General features: G+C 49.3%; 1 non-coding gene across 1 annotated transcript; it reads right to left on the bottom strand.

Annotated features, from left to right (window-relative positions):
* Window positions 1-11,440: 11,440 nt before the first annotated feature.
* LOC147717745 (U6 spliceosomal RNA) lies at window positions 11,441-11,546 on the bottom strand. Its single transcript, XR_015296281.1, has one exon. It is a non-coding gene; the product is annotated as a U6 spliceosomal RNA (small nuclear RNA).
* Window positions 11,547-20,386: the final 8,840 nt, after the last annotated feature.

The raw sequence follows: 20,386 nt of genomic DNA, 5'->3' as shown, positions 1-20,386 counted from the left end.
GGACGCCTAACTCCTCCATTACCTTCCACAATTTTGATCTTGGCACCAAATCGAAGGCGGCACGTAAATCCACGAAAACTGTGTACAGAGTGCCGCCCTCGATCAGTGCTGTCCTCCAATAAATGAGATTTAACCTGAATATTTGATCGATTGTGGACACCCCCCCTCCTGAATCCTGCCTGGTATGGGGTCAGGGTATCTGTCTCCTCCAGCCAGTTCTGCAACCGGTCCAGTATTAGCCTACCGAAAAGCTTCTGTGATACATCGATGAGGCTTATTGGTCGATAGTTGGCTGGGAGCAGAGGGGATCCCTTTTTGAATATTGGAACCACCTCTGCTCCCAGCCAAGTATCCGGGACCTCCATTCCCTTGTGGACCGCATTGAATATCAGCAGTAGATAGGGGGCCCATACCCCTGGCTCCTGCTTGAATAAATCGCCCGGCACCCCATCGAGCCCTGGGGCTTTGCCTGTTGACAACCCCGCAATAGCTGCCCGAACTTCTTTTTCAGTGAAAGGTTCGCCCTCCGGGTCATTCACTAACGTGCTGTGGGGGGTACTCGGGGCCTCATCCTCTATTGCATATAAGGACTGGAAATGGTTTTGCCATATACTCGTGGCAATGTTGGGTTCAATTGCCGAGGGGAGATCTTCTGATCCATTATTGACTACCTGCCAGAATTTGCGAGAGTCTCTGGTGGCTAAGGCGCTAGAGAGTTCCTCCCAGTGTTGTTGGTCCCATTCGACCTTGGCGTTTGCCAACAATTTCTTATATGCCCGTCTCCTAGCTTGTATCTCCTCCTGGCTTCTGCACTACTTGATTGCGAGTAGAAGTTCACGTTTGGAGTCCCGGCATGTGGCATTGTACCAGGACTTCTTGTGTGTCCCGCTGGTTCTACCTGCACCCTTTACGAAAAGATCTAACTCCATGGTGTTTATTAGATCTTCATGGGTTCGCCATAACTGCTCTCTATTTTTCCCATCGCTAAGTTCCTCACCAATAGCGAATGCCTTTTCCAACACTGGGGTGATTCTGGCATAGAGCCTGGGTAACTTAACGCCACTTGTGGACAGTTTTCCCCACCTTACTCTCCTTCGGTTGTTCTCCAGGAGTAGCCATGTCTTTACACTTTGTTTGCCCTGTCCCATGTCCTCGATACCTGGCAAGGCATATTCGAGTTCCAGGGCGTTGTGGTCACTGTCCCATCTATCAATTACCCTGAAGTCGATGATTCGTGACCAGGATGACAATTGGACTAGGATATAATCTAATCTAGATTCGCTTCCTGTTTTGTTGAAAGTGCATTTGCTTGGCATATCTGATTTAGTGCGCCCATTGCAGGCCCTTAGGCCATGATTTAGAGTGAGGCCGGTTATCTGCAGTGCGAGGGAAGTCCAAGCTCTTGGTGGTGGTGCCACCGTGGCGGGTATCAGCCATCTTGAATCCTCCTCTAGGGAGGGTCCGTCAAGAAGGCCGGGCAGTGGCTCATAATGCGAGTTCAAGTCCCCTCCAACCACATAGTGGAGCTCCCTTGGAATTCCGCTCAGAAAAGCGGAGAGTTCCTCAATGGTATTCGATTCTCGTGGTGTGGCTACAGGTCTTGAATAGACGTTTATTATCGCCAATTTGGAGGAATTTGGCCATTCTAAAAGGACAGCTAATATGTCGTCTGCATCCACAGTTAGGCATCTGGCCTGACAACCCAATTGGGAGGCTACCCAAATTGCCAGCCCTCCAGACGGTCGTCCCCGACCGCCCCATTTAGCTGGTTTTGAAAATACTGCAAACCCCTGGCATGTGTACTCCTCTCTCGCCCAGGTTTCCTGGAAGAGGCAGATACTTTTTGAATTGATGAAAGAAACCCACTCCTGGCAATCCATTTTATTACCCAGCCCTGCTACGTTCCATGAAATCAGGATCAGGATCAGTGTTTGGGGTCTTGTAGACGGTGGCCCGATATCAGAGTGGTTGTTCTCGATTGTGCCTAGGTTTACCATTGGGTGTTGTAGCAATTCCCCCTGAACAACCCATAAATTACTGTCATTGCCAGATGTATCCGCTCTAAAGTAGCCGGGATCTCGACAATGTGCAAGTTCAGTGGGAGGAGATATCTGTTCCCGCGAAGCTGTGGCTATTTCAGGGGAGGTGGTTCTATCCTCGCTACCATCTATTGAATGGAAGTGGTACTGATCCCTCCCTTTGGACTCGAGCTGTCTAACAACCATTTCAAGGCTGCTATACCTATTAAAGGTAGGAAGGTAGGGTGGCTGGTGGATTCTATGGGACCCAGGAACTCCTCTCATTCTTCCCCCCCATCCGCCCCTCCTCCTAGTGCTAATCTCCCATCCTTCCTCATCGCCGTATGGAGGTAAATACTCGGGCACCATACTCCTATGATGGTAGGGTTCCCTCCTCCCTCTGCAATTGCTCTCCCATTCTCCCAACATTTCCTGATGGTACCCCCATCTCTGATCTTCTGATGTATACATACTCGATGGGTAGAAGAATGAGAGGGGGAGAGACTGGATGTGGCTCCCTTGATCGTCAGGGGCCCAATTGCAGATGTAGGAGGCTGTACTCGGTTCTCTAAAGCTAACCAAGACACAATCGCCACTGATTGTTTTTCTCATATTTCCCACCCAGGTAGCCCGTCTTACCATAAGAACATCGCTAGTTGTGCCTTGTGGGAGAGGTCTGTATATGGACAGCCAGCTGATGACTTTGTTCTTAAGAGAGACGGTCGTTTCTATAGCCGTGGGTTTTAACTCGGGTACGCCCGCTAAAATTACTGTGTAGGGGGGGGAACGTCGTTTACGACGCAACTTTTAGCACGCAGTGCTATTACAACGCGGTTTTTAAATCGCATTCTATTACAACGCATGACTCTGGGGGGCGCTCAAGGATAGGGAATACTTTTAATTTACTTTCCAACACCTTCCCTAGTGTCAACGGGGACTGGTGTTGGAATAGTAAATTAAAATATTCACTATCCAACACCCCTTTCTGTTATGCGTTGTAAAAGAATGCGGTATAAAAACCGCGTTGTTACAGCATGCGTGCTAAAAGCATGCGTTGTAACAACATACATCCGTAGGGCGGCGCCTCAGGTGGTAGGTTCACAGGTCTAGTTTTCCGGACATTATTTTGCACGTTATCTGGGGGTTTTAGCTCGCTCTGTGGTTTGTCCGGAAGAATGGCAATGTCCTTGAGATGTGTAGTTTTATTTGAGGGTGGAAGTAATGGTGCCTGGGTTTTTGTGAGAGGGTTATTTATATTTACGTTGGCCAAGGGTTGAGGGATCTTATTTTGGTTGGGTTTGGGTTGTGTATGTTGAGAAGTGACTGGGCCGTTTTTCTTCGTCAAGGTTATTTGCTCAACACCCTTTTTAGGCTTTGCATCCAGCCCCCCTTTGGCTCCCTTGCTTTCTAGTTTCAGGGTATCTGCCAGCTGAACTGTGGATTTTTCAATGTTAACCAGTCTAACTTCGATCTTTATCAGGCGGGCTTCAAGGGGGCTTAAAAGAGACCTAAGGAGTGTACCTATCTCTGCCAGTGTAATGTCCTCACTGGGGAATTCCATTGTAATATTGTTAGAGTGAGATGGTGTGTCCGTAGGTACAATGACTATAGGTGGGGCCACTACGCTATCCTTGGGTGAGTGAGCAAAGCTGGTATCGCCAGCAGTAACAGTGTCCCTTACGGGATTGGGTTTAGGGGTTTTTGGCTTACTCCCTCCCTTATTTTGCCCCCCTTTCTTCTTTTTTTGGATAGCTCCTTCCCTGACTCCCCTTGTGAGATCGGAAGCATTCTCACTGGTGGTGGCTATGGCTGAGTCAAAACCAGGGGTTGGAAGTGGGGTTGGAAGTGGGGTTTGAAGTGGGGTTTGTGGTATTTGGCCCGTCGGTAGGGTCATTAGGCTCATGTCCTCAAGATCACTTAAGGCCTCCATTGTGAGGTCTGGGTTGGTAGGTGATTGATTAACCCCCGAAGCCCCATGTCTAGAATTGTTGGCCTCTGGCCTTCCATCAGGAGTCTTGGCTAGAGTCATTGGGCCCATTGATGATCTCCTTACCCAGTCAATTTCCTGAGAAATACGTCTCTCGAGTACAGCAATGTCCTCTATCAAAAGAGATCCTGCTTTAACAAAATAGTTGTCGATGGTACCTTTAGCAGCTCCTGCCGCAGCCAGTGAAGATTTGCTCCTTGTTTCCCTGGTACACATTCCGACGTCGGAGTAATCGGTTCCTGGTATGGAATGGGATGGTAGAGTGGTCCGACCAGGGGGAGTGGCCCGGTCCCGATCTCTCCCGTCCTCGAACGGCCTCAAACAGCCCGCCCTTTGCCCGGGCTTCGCTCCGCGCTTCGTTCCGCGTGCGTCCCGCGCACGCGGGTATTGGTCTGGCTATATACGTGTACGCTGTGGGCGTGGCTTACAGGGAGAGCTGGCCAGGTGTCATCTATTGGCCACGCAGGGACTCCTGGTCAATGGAGTCCCTGCCGTCACGCTCGCAGCCCTGTTTCGCCGCCGCAGCCCCTGCTAGCTGCCCTTGTGATGCGGGACCCGCAAAGCGGGTCCAGCGAACAGTGTCCGGTGCTCAGGAAGCGGGGCAGAGCAGGTCAGTGAAAAGCAGAGAGTCCTGTGATCCGCTTGTATCACGATGCCACAGAGAAGAATCCCACCAAGTCAGGAGAGAAGGGCTGGTTTTCACGGAGCCGGTGCGCTGTGGGCGTGGCTTGCAGGGAGAGCGGGCCAGGTGTCATCTATTGGCCACGCAGGGACTCCTGGTCAATGGAGTCCCTGCCGTCTCGCTCGCAGCCCTGTTTCGCCGCCGCAGCCCCTGCTAGCTGCCCTTGTGATGCGGGACCCGCGAAGCGGGTCCGGCGAACAGTGTTCGGTGCTCAGGAAGCGGGGCAGAGCAGGTCAGTGAAAAGCAGAGAGTCCTGTGATCCGCTTGTATCACGATGCCACAGAGAAGAATCCCTCCAAGTCAGGAGAGAAGTGCTGGTTTTCACGGAGCCGGTGCACTGTGGGCGTGGCTTACAGGGAGAGCGGGCCAGGTGTCATCTATTGGCCACGCAGGGACTCCTGGTCAATGGAGTTCCTGCCGTCACGCTCGCAGCCCTGTTACGCCGCCGCAGCCCCTGCTAGCTGCCCTTGTGATGCGGGACCCGCGAAGCGGGTCCGGCGAACAGTGTCCGGTGCTCAGGAAGCGGGGCAGAGCAGGTCAGTGAAAAGCAGAGAGTCCTGTGATCCCCTTGTATCACGATGCCACAGAGAAGAATCTCCATTCGCTAGGTATGCAATTTTACAATGCATCACCCATGTACAGATTGTGCGCTGGCAAGTTTGCGCTGCTGAACAGTCATGTTATTGTGTCCATGCAGAACGTAGCCATTGCTGTCCCTATGCTGCTATCTATTCTCAGTGTGGTCATGGTAATGATGTAGTCTCTTCATGGGATTTTTCCTTCCTTCATCAGTTATAAGTATGTAATTCAACTCCTTTCCATCTACTGAGAATATTCCAGGAGACGTTTTTTTAATTAGAATTGCTGTTACATGCCCGCCACTCTACATCATAGGGATCTGTGGCTTAATCATGCCTTTCTCTGCATTCTACCTCTCGTCCTAAAATAGAGCTTTCCCTAATCATACTGAGCGAGGCTTTTTAGGTCTTGTATAGAGCAGCGCATGCGCTGCTTCTACGAGGCATCATGTAATCTGTATAGTAGGTGAAACTCCGCCTCTTGCCGGTAGTTTCTCCTGCCGTTTGCCATTTGTTAAGTCTGGCATTTATATTGTTAGCAGGCTTATGGTTAGCTTACGATCTGATGGTGCACTTCCGATTTGCATCCATTTCGCAGGAAGCAGCACAGACCAACTACAGTTTTGTTCCGCTGCTCGACATAATGTATTCGTGTAGGGACTACCTCCTTGTTTATTGTCCACCCGTTCTCAAGTGCCGGTGTGCCCGAGGGGCGGGCAGCGCATGCTGCTTGTTTTTTTTGTTCTCTGTGTGCGAGCGCTCACCTGCTGGCAGCGTTCAGCAACAGAGAGCCATATTCCTAGCCTGTCTCGCGCTCCGTTAGTCACGAGTGCTCCGATATTTGTTTCAGTGACTTGTTTAGTCTCTCATGTTCAATATTTGCATTTTTACTCGTGCTTTGTCGTGGAGCACTATAACGCCCCAGGCCATGTTGGTTCGAAAGAAAACTACACAAATAAATAAGTGATAAATAAGGGCCGAAATCCAGTCAGTCAGGTACATGCTGCAGAAGCCTGTGTATACAACATTAGGATCGGAGGTTGGTATTGCAGAAGGACGATTCAGCCTTTCATCCATCCACACAGGTAAAATGAGTACCATTGAGATGGTTAGTATTAATCACGCGGATTGTTTACATTTGAAGCTGCGTTATATGGTGCGGTAAAAAAGCGAGAGCTATCAGATGCCAGGGTCTATGTTGACAGACAGCAGACTTACGCCACTTCTCAAAGATCTCTACACAGGACCCCTGTGGATGTGCTGTGCACAGAAGTAAGTTCACACAGTGGCATTGACAACACAGCCGATGGCAGCATAAAACTTATCCCTGGTCCACTGCTCTGTAACTACTGAAATGAAGGCCTTTGCTTTAAGAATCCAATATCCGTACACACAGACATTGCATGCCGTCGGATAGGCCTACCTACCAGGCCAAACTTAGATTATACACACATCCACTTTAATAATAAATAGATGCAGGGTCCGCGCATAATTTTTATTTTTTTTATTTAATGCGATTTTATATAGCGCAAACTTTACCCGAAGGTGTCAGAGCGCTTTACATAAGAACCAGTTGCAAAACATAAGGACTTAGGATTACGTGTGTTACATAAAAGATACAAACAGAAAAAATTGCAAATGTACAAGAAGTAAAGTCACACAAGGAAGAGATACAAACAGAAAGAAAAATTGCAAATGTACAAGTAGTAAAGTCACTCAAGGAAGAGATACAAATGGATATACTCTAAGAGTCACATAGGAATGGTAGAGAGTACAAAGGTCCACTGCATATACTAGTGATTAGAGTTATCTCTATATACATAAGGAAGGGATACGAATGGATATACTCTAAGAGTCACATAGGAATGGGAGATAGTACAAAGGTCCACTGCATATACTAGTGATTAGAGTTATCTCTATATACATAAGGAAGGGATATGAATGGATATACTCTAAGAGTTACATAGGAGTGGTAGAGAGTACAAAAGTCTACTGAATACTGTGAAGACATGTGCATTAGGTCATCTAAATAAAAAATATACAAACATTCATACATACAGGCTTTTATTTCTTTGCTTCGTGGTCCAACTTGCCGCTGGGTCTGAAATGCAGGAACGTCTCTATTGCGCATGCGTCGGGTGGCCTTCTCATTAACCGTGTGACACATACCTACAGCCAGTAGGATGGATGGATGTCTAGCTGTCGTGCTTTCTATCAGACACCCCACTGTATCTACCTGCAGAGGCCGCCTGACATGATGATACCGGCAAGCTGACAGCAACATCCATGCAGGGTCGAGGGCTCACTTGTTCAGGATGTGGCTCAACAGCTAGATCGGACGACCTTGAAGATGGGGAACCGGGTTCGATCCCGGCGGGAGGCTCAAACATCTTGTTTTAGGACTTGTGCCCTGTTGTGAACGCTTGGGTGTGAACCACTAACTTCGAGGTCCTAGACTTCTCCTTGAATTTATTCACCATATAAACCGCTTACAAAAGGTACTTGCAAAGGTTTCAATAATTGTGTTGTTTTATCCAGTGAGTTTTATACAACTGCTTTTATGGCCGAAGTGACTGCAGTCTGTGCTCTGCTGCGGACCCCAAGTACCAGTGCGTGTGGTGTGAAAACCCTAGTGGCAAGTGTGTTTTCAGTGAACTGTGTCAAAGTCCTGCCACCGAGTGCCCGTCGCCAGTCATCAGTGACGTAAGATAACATACTCCAGCAATTCACTCCCCTGTGTTGCACAGCGAGATTGCTCTATAGTTTGTGTGCCTTTCGTTGCCTTTGTAGCGCATATTTCACAAGTCAGTTCATTTTGCATGCCTTTTAAAACAAATTCACCTGATAAGTATTACGTTTTCCTCTTTGTCAAATCATTAACTGTTTCCTGCAGTGACTGGGGTGAGACAGGTTACATGCTTTACTGTGCGACTGTGGCATTGAGAAATCATACCCCCCCGCTCTGTGATTGAAATTTCTCGCGAGAGGTGAGGTTTTATTGAAATAAGTTTAAATTGTTTTACTCCTGAAAACGTGAGCAAATGCTCTGCAGCTGTAAAGAGAATACCCTGGCTTCCATCTTGGTTTATTTTGTGGTGAGGCGAGCATGCTTTGAGACACCAACACCTGGCCATGGAGAAGCCTTCTTCAGAAAGGGCAAAGGAACCCCTGTTGTTGCCTTTCACTCAGGGGAGGAGGGATATTATTGCCCCGGTTACTTACCGGTAATCTTCATTACTCCGAGTACAGTCTTCCTCTCCACATGACTTACATAGTGAGCTTCAGCTCCACACCAGAACCCTCCAAAGCAAAAGTTAGCCTCCCATGCCTCCCATCCCTCCCCAAGATGGCCGACCCATTACCACCTGACCTCTATAAGAGGCGGGCCGGCCCAACCATCAGCCTGAAACCACCAAGCACAAACATGAAGCCGATAGCCAGACAGGGAGGGAGGGATGGGAACTCATGTGGCGAGGAAGACTATACTCGGAGTAATGAAGATTACCGGTAAGTAACCGGGGCATTACCTCGTCGTTAGTCTTCCTCGCTACATGACTTACATAGTGAGCACATACCAAAGCCAAGCGGCTTCATGGAAAACTCACAAGAAACCAACGGACCAGAAGGGGATGCCCACAAAAGAGGGCAAACCCAACATACCAGCACGAGTGGAAGGACCACCCAGGAGAGAGGCAACCACGAGTAGGAGAACCAACCCGGGACCGAAGACACCGGGAAGGCCGAAAAACAAACCGGACCCGAGAGACACCAAGCGCCGCCAGGAAAACCGCCCCAACCGAAGGAAGGCAGAGACAGGCACAGGACCGGACCGCACGGAGCCAAAAGGGCAACCGCAACCAGGGCCAGAACAGAAAGTGCAGGCCGACCAACACACCAGGGCAGCCCAACAGGCAGCACAAAGCGAGCGGGGAGCAAAAGTTCAAAGAGAGGAACCGAATGAACAGATGGGCATCCCCACCACAGCGACCCAACAAAAAGAATCACTAGCAGAAAGAGACAACTAGTCCGTCCAACACAGCAATACCGCAAGGGCGACCACAACCAGCGAGAGAGCCGAACCAGAAAAACTGGGAAGCGGCACCAGAGCCATCCAACAGAGAGGCAAGAGCCGGAAAATGGAAAAGGGGTGCCGAAAAGAAACAGAAGGGGGACAAACCCCCGTCACACAAAGGACCCCCGGAAGGGACCTTGACCCCAAGGAGAGAATCCAGGCAGGCACCAGGGAAAACGAACCCAGGAAGGAGCCGGAAACGACACCGAAGAGACCCGGAGGAGAACCAACCGGTCAAAGGAGAAAAACGAAAACCCACAGGCCCCCTATGGCGAGAAGGGAGGAGAAGAGACAGAAATAGCCAACCGGCCAGGCACGGAAACACCCCGCACAGGGACCAAGCAAACCGGCCCAGGAAGAAACACAAGAAGGGAGCGAGCCGCCGAAGAGAGCACCCAGGCAGCCATACAGACAGCCAGCCCACAACCAGGCCCAGCCCAGCGAGACAAAGAAGAACCGACAGGCATAGGAGCGCGGCAGCAACACACCAAAGGCGTGAAAAACACTAGGGCAGGGTGAAGATGAGCCCGAGCCATGACAAAATACCCAGGGAGCCACCAGAGCCAACAGGACCCGGGACCCCAAAACCAGGGTAAAGAAACGAGGACACACCCACACCGGAAGCGCAGGGCCCAGCCAGGGAATCCCACAGCACCGCCGGAAACAAAAACAGCTAGCAGGCAAAGGGACCCCAGGAAGCGTAAAGCCGGGAGCCCAAACGAGAAGGCCGAAGAGCCAAAAAAACGGAGAACCAAAGGAAGGAGACCGGGCCAGACGGACCCAGGAGATTCCCGAACCAGGCACAAAGAGAGGCCCGACCCACAAACCACCGGAGGAGAGGCGATGAGAACATGAGCACCCAGGGCCAGAAAAGCCGCAGCCAAAAACGACCCAGGCAAGGACAGGACCAATGCACCAAAGAAACAAAAGGGGCGAACCCCACACACACCCCGGAGCACGAGGCAGGGGACAAACTCACCACAGGAACCAACAAGCCCCAGCAAGGCAGGGGAAAACCCCAGAGAAGCCAAGGAACGGCAAAATAGAAGCCAGACGGGAAAAACCACCACAGGGAAACCACCGACCCAGCACAGACCGGGAACCCAAGCATGGCCAGAGGAAGGCACCACCAACACACGGGCAGGAGGAACCCAGCACACCCAGGAGACAGAGCGGGAAGAGTCGGTGGAAAAAGAACCAAGGAAAAGGCCAGAGGCACCGAGACCAACAGGAAGGGGAGGGTCCTCGCAAGGACAGACAGGGGCGAGAAAACACCGCCAGACACAAGACCCAAACCACGACCAGAGGAAGGCCCCACCAAGGCAGACAACCCCAACCGGAAAACCCACGAACAGGACCCGGAGAGAAAGCATCAGCGAAACCGCCAAAGCGACCCCGCAACAAAGAGGCTGGCGCCAAAACCCCGGACCGACCAGGCAGGCACCACACAAAGGAAGCAGAGCACCCAAAGGGCCAAAGCTCCAAGGGCACCGAAAGTCCGGAAGAGAAGGATCGCAACAAACACCCGACCCCCAGGGGGCAAGGAGAAGCATGGAGACAGCAGGAAGCCGACAGGAAAAGGGCGCAAGAGCCGCCCGCCGAGACAGGGGGGAGCGGCAAAGCAGCGGACCCCGACAAGACAAGGAGAGCCCTTCAGGAGCAGAAACAGCCAGTAAGAAAACACTGATGCAGCCCAGAGACGGACGGACAGCAGGAAGCCCATAAGAGACAAGCCGTAGCCCACAGCCCCGGAAAACCCCGGAGGACGGACAACAAGGAACCAACCGGGACTGACCCCACACAAAAACAGCGGGGACAGGAGTCCACAGGACAAAAGGACCACAGGCCCAAAGCCCGGAAGGCAACACAGCAAAGCACGAAGCAGAGGCCCCACAACCCAACGCCATAGGCGCCGAATAACAAGCAATCCATAAATGCACCACACAAGGACACACTTAGAACAACGGCAGGGACCGAACCCCGGCCTGAGAAGGCGGGTACCACTCAAGGCACAAGACACACCACCGAGCCAAAGCACCATGGACCCAAGCCAAACCAAGGAATCCTGCGAAAAAGGCAGAGAGAGCAACCCAATGGGAGATGCTAAACATGGAACGCCACACGAAATAGCGTGTCAACCCAGCGCAGGGACCACGCAAATCCTCACTGATATATCCAATACCAGGAAATGCGCCGCTGAAGCGAGCACTGAGGAAAAATGGAACGCACAATGAACATGCGCGTCAACCACTGGCAAACTGGCAACTCCAGAGCCCCCAGGAGGCAGCCGAAGCGAACAGGCCCCAAGAGCACCCGCCGAGTATGCGAACCACACACGAGGAAGAGGGCGTAAGGGGAGCCCGGCAAAGGAGCAGGTGAAAAAACACAGTCCGAAAACCAAACTCCAGGGGACACGGGCACAGCACAAGCGGGACCCGAACCCAGGCCAGTGCAGAAGCAAAGCGCCGAAAAACAGACAAACAGTGCAACCAAATCCAAAGGGACACACAACATCGACCTCAGAAGGTAGAAAGGCAGAGAGAACCCGCCAGGAGCAGAGCCCGCGACCACGAGGCCGAACACAGGCCCCCACAGTGGAAGCAGTAGACCACTGAGCCACCAGCACACAGCCCCAACAGAATGCGAGAAGCACCCCCCAAAGGAGCCCATGCAGGCAGAAAAAGAAGAGCGAACAAACACCGGAAAGGCCCAATGCCGCGCCACGAACAGTGAGACAGCAGGAGCTGCAAACAACCAACATGAGGAAGAGCAGCCATCACAACCGCCAGGACACAGTGCCACACCCAGGCAAACAACCAGGGAACCAACGCAACCAAAGGAGGAAGCAGAGGACCCTCCAAGACAGAGCACCCACAAAGCGGAGCACAAGCCCACAGGAAGATGCGAGGCGGCCACCCAACCAGGACCCCAGGAGTAGTGCCACATCCAACAAAGGAAACCGCAAGGCACACACACACCACATGCAGCAAACAGAGTCCAGAAAAAGCGACAGCAGAGCGCAAACCAGTAGGAGGCCCCAGGACCAACCCTTGGCAACTCCAGGAGATAGTAACCCCAACCAGCGGGACACAGGGAACGAAGTGGTGAGCCAGAAACGAGACGGACAAGCACGCCCCCACCAGACACAGAAGACACGCAGTGCAAATGAAGCGAGAGGGAGTACACAGAACCACCACATGGAGGCCGGGAAGGAAGACGCACCCCAGACGGAGTAGAGAACCAGCAAAGCAGCGCAGCCGCACAGAGCCACGGAGGCGGCCACGCCCCAACGGAGGCAGGGCCAGAAACGTGTGGACAAGCGGCACCCCGCCCCCTAGAAGCCCGGACCGCCCATCGCAGGAAATCCACGGGAAGAAGCGAGCCGTACCGGAAAGGAAAACGGCAAGCACAAGGAACAGCCCCGCAGCCGCCCGCCAGCCCCAACCGACCGAGAGCGCAGGGAGCACCGTCAAAAAACGAACACAACCCGAAGGAAGCGCACACAGAAACGGTGAGTGCACCAGGGGCCCCGCAAGTGCAATGGGGGCGTAGCCGTGAAAAGTAGGAAAAATCGCCGGGCACCCAGCCAACCCCGCCAATAGCCACACACACACAGGGGCCAAGAGGAAACATCGGGGAGCCGCATCAGAGGGGCAGACAGCGCCGCAGGACAGCAGCCGCAGCAAACAAAAAACGTGACAAGACAAGCCCGTTTAAAAATATGAAACACCTGGAACGCCACACGAACGTGTGCAAAATCCAGAAAATGTGCCGCCGAAGCGAGCACAACACATAAAAAACTGCAAGGGAGCACAGACAAACGTAAGACTGAGCTCAGGTCCGGCCTGACATCGAACAAAGAGGCCAAAAACACAGACCAATGCAGTACCGCAATAGTAAGCCAGAACATGGCCACAAACGGAGACAAAGCGAGGCGCGTGATGAATGGGAGCAGAATAACAGAGCCCCAGACCACTCCGCCCGCCCCCCCTATTGACCGTTGGCCCGCTAAGGCAGGGCCTAACCAGCCATCAAAGAGACCGGGGGAAGGAAGGGGAGAGGTCCAAAAGCCCCAGAGTCCGCTAGCGCAGGACCACCAACCAAGGAACCACACGCTCCCGCAACAGCAGGAACCACTAACCTGAAGACGCATCTGGAGAGTAATGACGCGCAGATCAAAAAAAACAGGCTGATGGTTGGGCCGGCCCGCCTCTTATAGAGGTCAGGTGGTAATGGGTCGGCCATCTTGGGAAGGGATGGAGGCATGGGAGGCTAACTTTTGCTTTGGAGGGTTCTGGTGTGGAGCTGAAGCTCACTATGTAAGTCATGTGGCGAGGAAGACTAACGAGGAGGTAATTTATATTACCTTACAACATGCATTAAGAAGGGTGCACATTTGCGTGAGTCCTCGCCAAGCCAATAGCTTGGGTCCAGGACCGGTTGTGTACACTGCCCTCTTAAACTGCATTGTGCTGGCACACAGCACTCCCCTACTCGTGACAGTGAGAGGAGAGATGTAAATACTCCCCAAAATGCCAATTTTCGTCACACCCATCTCTCAGAGTTGCAAGTTCCCGATTACCACGAGAATGAACTCCCCGCCACAAAATAATAAAGTTAAAAACGTGGGACCTTAGTGAATGTGGTAAAGTGTGCTGTTTTTTTCTCTTTCCAAGAAATCCAGCAATACGACTCCAACCATTAATCCAAGGGGAGCCCATTTTTTTTTACCTATCTCATAAAGCAGAGTAAAAACCAAATGGCTATTAAAAGTTTACACTATAACAAACTAAGGTGCATTCCTTTATAATGCTGATCCATGATACCTAAAATATCATCAACTGCATATAAAATTAATAGATGTGAGCTACACATCCCCTTCCTAATGGAGACATGGCTTGCATAGACTGGAATCATCACGAAGCCCATGAGAGAGTTTGCCAAGCATACACAATGTGATCGAAGTTTAGCAAAATAGACAAAGTGAAGTCACAAGAAAGCACTTTACTTGTGCTTCTCTAGACCCCACAGCCTTATCCTTTGAATGTTTGTATTTAAATTCAGCCCCATCAAACAACAGGGCCTTTTCCCTAAGAATGTTTTGAATTCACTATCGCAACATTAGTGTCCTAGGACGACCATCTACCATTCAGAAACTTCAACCTCCTCTGGGATGGCAGTCGAGGTTCCATCATAATTCTTACTTGAAAACAAGCGGACACTCTTAAAGGAAGCCAATATGAATATCATTACTGTTGAGACATATCGTGTTTTACATAGATAGAAGCCCCTAGTAAAATTGATTCGGCTGATGACTTCATCATGTTCTTCTCCGTAACCATCCATAAGTGCCCTCTAAATCTACAACAGAGGCCAAACTACACATGGATGAGAAACACAAAAACTTTCTCTATAAAAGCTGAATGCTTCCATTATTAAACAATACCTCTTTAAATCATGATTTGGCCATTGCTTTGGAGTGGTCTAAAGAGGCCAGAAAATGTGTTTGTACAAATAAACCAAGCACTGACTTCTGCGCCCACTTTGGGACCGTTTATTCTGAGTAAGAAATTCATCTTTTCTACTTGGTCAGCCTTTTGCTGCACCCTACATTTTTCCTGCAGTAGAACTCTGCGCACTTTACCCCTGCTAAACAGTGAAAAAGTGGTCATGTGAATATATGACGTTACAACGCAAACAATTACAAAGCATGCTTTTACAGAGCAGTTTTACATCGCAACTACCATTACATCGCATGATTTTACAACGCATGCCATTAAAAGGCTTTTTTTTTTAACTACCATTACAACGCATAACCATTACAATGCATACCATTACAATGCATAATACTTTTAGGGCAACAGTAGGGTAAGTGTTGAATAGTGTAGGGGTAAAAATTACTATTCCCACTAAAGTGAGTGCAACAGTAGGATAAGTGTTGTATAGTGTAGGGGTAAAAATTACTATTCCCACTGCAGTGAGTGCAACAGTAGGGAAAGTGTTGGATAGTGTAGGGGTAAAAATTACTATTCCCATGTACCCCCAAACCCATACCCACTCTAAAACTAAAAAATCTCCATTACTTACCTTATAATGTGTTGTAATGGCATGCGATGTAAAGGCAGTTGCATTGTAACACTTGCGTTGTAATGACTGCGTTGTAATGGAGGTTTCCCGCTTATGTTGCTCCTTTCAAAATGGTAAAATTGGGATACTCCTAATTAGCATATTTAACTTACTCATATATCCCTAGTATATGGTGCAAAGTGTACCCACTACAGGCCTACCGCTTGTAGCATGGTTGTTGTAGTTTTAAACTGCAAATTCAGCCTGTCAAATTAACCCCTTTTTATGGCCTGCATCTAAATTTTTAGGGCCTCATTTATGAGGTTTTGCCGTAGGGCAGCGCAGCAGGCCTTCCTGCTGCGCTTCCCTACGGCAAATGAAAAGGGCAGGAATGCGCCGTATCTATAAGATAAGGCACATTCCTGTTCTTTTCCCCTGCGCCTGCGCACAATGGGCTGCCTGCACCAACGCAGGCACCTTTGCACCATGGTGCAAGGGTGACTGCGTTGCGGGGATGATTATTTTTGTACAGGAAGGGAAACCTTTCTGAACAACAATAATCACAAGAGGCTTTTCCTCTTTCTAAGTGTGCTGCAAAATGAGGCACACATGGAAAAAGGAAAAACGAGGAGAAATAAAGATATTTCTCCCCGTTGTGCCTCCCTTACGCCTCCCCTGGGGAGGCGTAAGATTTTGGCACTGCCTCAGATTTATGATTTCTCGTAAATCTGGGGCAGTGTCAAAAGGCCATGGATGTTACTGGGAACGCCCCCAGCAACACCCATTGCACGCCCCTTTAACGCAGAACACTGAGTTACAGGGACTGATATTTATCAGGCATTATAGTAAACAAGTGGTCCTTGACAAAGATTCAACATAAAACAAAATTTATAATTTCTAGTTCAATAGTTTTTTAGTCAGCTCTAGATTGAATCTGTATAGTTGGTAGAATAGATACATTAGCCCAAAATGACAAGCTTATACATACAAAGTTACCGACGTGCACTTGGAAACATTCCCTATCCCTCCCTGATCCTGTCCTGATGAAGACCCTAAGTTGAGGAATCAAACCACCCGGTTTATTTGTGGGTCGAAACGTCGACACGTTTCCCTTTGGAGCCTGCATCTATTAGTTTTTGCCCCCCTCCCTTCCCCCTCTCCCTCCGAATCCCCTTGCCAATAATGCAAATTAAGGATAATGGAGGCTGTTGTTTGATAATTAGAAGCGAGTAAAAAGAATCAATTTTTTACAAGCATTAGTTAGGCCGGCTCATTATTGTATATATAGTAAATCCTACACTTTGTTTTCCTGATCTCCTTGATCAATCACTTGAGCACAAATCTTTATCTTTCTCTGTGCACGTTCATCTTTTTATACTAAAAAAAGATTTTTGTTGATTATAAATGTAAATATTGTTATTCTTTTTTCAATTAAAATTATATATTAAATCAGAGAATCCAGCTGGATTCAATTGAATTCTTGAGTGTCGGGGTAACTTTGTATGTATAAGCTTGTCATTTTGGGCTAATGTATCTATTCTACCAACTATACAGATTCAATCTAGAGCTGACTGAAAAACTATTGAACTAGAAATTATAATTTTTGTTATATGTTGAATCTTTGTCAAAGACCACTTGTTTACTATAATACTTGCTACCCAGGTCCTTTGACTAAATTGGGTCACCCCCTGTTTTATAACGATAAATATCACGCAGGCTTCTGCACCACGGAACGTCACAAACAGTGACGTTCCGATGGCGCAAGGGGCCTTAATATTTATAAGTCACCTCCAGATAGGCCTTATTGCCTTTAATGCAGTGGTGAGTTGGGAGTGGGGGGGGGCATGTGATTTGTATGTGAATGCCCTGAGAGGGGAGGCTGGATTTAAAGCGAACCCATGTTTGTGTCACACAAGTATGGGACGTTCTGTGGAAGTAAGTTAGGGTGCAGGCACTTGTAATGTGTCTGAGTGGTGCGAATGCAAATTGGTATGTGGCATTGTTAAGTTGGCTGTGGACATGAAGGGGGGGACAAGGTAGTAGCTATCAGTGGCACTCATAAGTAAAGACTGGGTGAGTAGAATGTGTTGGCAACTGGAGAGTGGTTGAGTTTGCCATGTGTGAAATAGTGAGCAAAATAGTGTAGTGCGTTGTATGTGTTCATTAATAGGTCAATTACCTAAGTCAAACTGAACTGACTATTAGCAGGTATTCATCCATAAGCAATAGGACTAACACACTATTGAGTGTAGCTTCTTCACCACATTGATTAAGTCATTACACATTGTGGAAAATATCTTTATCACAAACACCCATTGATCAACCCAGCTCTGCTCCAGCTGGTCCCTCCTCCCACAGCATCTACAAAAACTATCTCCTGTAAACAAACTGTACGTGGCAGTTATTCTGTTAATTTAGGGATTTCTTTATTTTTAATCGTGCTTGCATATTAGGGCACCCTCAGTGTTGATCACAGGAAAAAGTGATAAATCATGATGAAAGGATATAAGCTCTGTATATACAATCATTACGGCACCAAACCATGCACAGGGATAATAAAGACAAGAGTTTGCAATGCAATAGGTCTCGCATTTGCGAGAGTTTGAGCTATTTGCATTGTAAATGGCAATGCCTTTTATTCATTTATTTTGAAAATCTGCAAGCGGTGCATAAACACGCACTTTTGTACGTATAGTCCTTGCTTATGAGAAGCAATGCTGTCAGTTAAAGAGAATGACAGCTTGGCTTCTCAAAAGCAAGAGCTATAAGTACAAAGTGCTTGTTTATTTTATTTATTTATTTTTATTTTATTTATTTATTTATTTGTTCGATTTATATTGCGCATGGCTGCCCCAGCGACGGGGCGTCCCAGCGCAGCCCAACAACTCCCAGACAAGAAACCACGGCAAATAGCATTAAGCCGGAAAGAGCCAGGTCTTAATGGCCTTCCGGAACGCAAGCTGGTTCTGAATTATTCTGATGGACCCAGGGAGGGAGTTCCACAGTTGCGCAGCCAGGCAGCGAAAGGAACGGCCACCAGCTCTGGCTCTCCAAACACGCGGGGGCATGCCAGTGCTAAGGTGGCAGATCTTAACGGACGACGGGGGCGTAGGACTGCAACCGTCCCCTCAAACCAGCCGGTGCCTGAGGTGATAAGATCTTATGCGCCAAGCAAAGCGTCTTAAATTGAATACGCATTGCTATCGGCAGCCAGTGAAGCCTCTGCAGGACATGGGAGACCGAGCAGGTGTAGGGGAGGGCCAGCAGCATGCGAGCAGCAGCATTCTGTGCCCTCTCCAGACGCTTAACGCTAGCCTTGTTTGCGCCTAGATACAGGCAATTCCCGTAATCCAATTTTGACAAAATGGTCGCCTTGAGGATGAGTTGACGGACTTTCTGGGGGAAGAAACCCAGCAGCGGTTTCAAGCCCCTCAGATCGCCGAAGCACATTCCGGCCATAGCTTTAGATTGGGCGTCAAAAGTTAGTTCGCTGTCGAACCAGATACCAAGATTTTTCACTGTCTCCTTAGGCAGCGGGGCCAGTTTCAGCTGGTCAGGCCAGTAACTCTTAGACCACATCCCGATCTTTCCCAAACAGCAGGATTTCGGACTTGCCAGCGTTCAACTGCAAGCAGTTCGCTGCCATCCAGTCCGCTATCACAGCAAGATCCTCCTTAAACTTTAACAGGTTTGTGGCATTTTTTTTAACGAAGGCAATCACCAACTGGGTGTCATCAGCGTAGGATACCAGTGCCAAGCCCCTATCCCTCGCCAACACAGCCAAAGGCTGGACGTAGATTTTAAACAATAGGGGACTTAACACTGACCCCTGCGGTACACCCTGGCACAAAGCAAACTCCTGTGACTGGAAAGGTGGAACATGAACTTGGAAGGACCTTTCTACCAAAAAAGACCGCAGCCACTCCAAGGCCAGGTCTCTAATGCCAAAATCCTGTAGGCATTGCAAGAGAATTGCGTGGGAGACAGTGTCGAAAGCATCGAAAGCGGCTCTTAGGTCCAACAGGACCTAAGTTTACGCACAGCTTGCTGGTTTTCAAACGCATAAATAAATGGCATTGTCATTTACAATGCCAATAGTTCAAACTCTCGCAAATGGGAGACCTATTGCATTGCAAATGCTTGTTTACATAAGGTGTAGGCATTTATCGACTTCTCTCCACGCCTACGTCGTGTGCACTCTACTGAACGTGTCCTTATATGTAAATGTAAATGTATTTGAGCTTATATAGCGCACAGCTACCCGCAGTGGGTGTCCCGGCGCTTGCTTAGGGAACCCGTCCTGGTATTCCCCTGTGAGATAGCCCCAGCAGGGTATCCACAAGGCGAAAGCCAGGCATCCCGCCGCGAGGGGCCGTTGTGGAGATTAAGCAAGCTATTGCCCAGAGTCGCAGAGTGTGAACCCGAGAGTCGAGAAGGCACCGGAGCGAGAATTATCGAGTCCGTGGAATTTTTAGCCCAAGACCCGCCGAGGCGGGGAATTGAACCCTGGTCCAGGACCGATCTCAGCTTCTGGGTCTGCCGCCTCTAACCCCTGAGCCACACTTCTCCACACACTTCTCACTTCTCACTTCTTCTATATTTGCCGTGCTACTGGGCCCGGCGGTCATTCTCCCAAAGTCGGAAGCTGTGAACAGGTATGTTCTGCTTGTGACGTGTTCTCCGTTAACGGGTGGAATCGTTGAGACTTTTTACTTTTAAATTGGTTTCTGTACCCTTTCTTTTTCTTCCTTTTAGATTCATGCGTCTCATTTGTAGAACAAATTCTAGTACGCCTGATACTCTCTAAGGTATGTAGTCCTGGGACTATCAGCCTGATTCATCAACGACCCGTTTTGCGAGTTTATAATAGCGATTCATAAGGAATCGCTATTACAGGCTCTCAAAACGGGATTCATGTAGGAATCGCAAAAAATAAATGCGATTCCTACATATTCCTTATTTGCGATTAGCAAATTGCTAATC

The sequence above is a fragment of the Lissotriton vulgaris genome, chromosome 5, assembly GCF_964263255.1.
Source record: "Lissotriton vulgaris chromosome 5, aLisVul1.2, whole genome shotgun sequence".
NCBI lineage: Eukaryota > Metazoa > Chordata > Amphibia > Caudata > Salamandridae > Lissotriton > Lissotriton vulgaris.
This window is presented reverse-complemented; position numbering and strand designations above follow the sequence as displayed.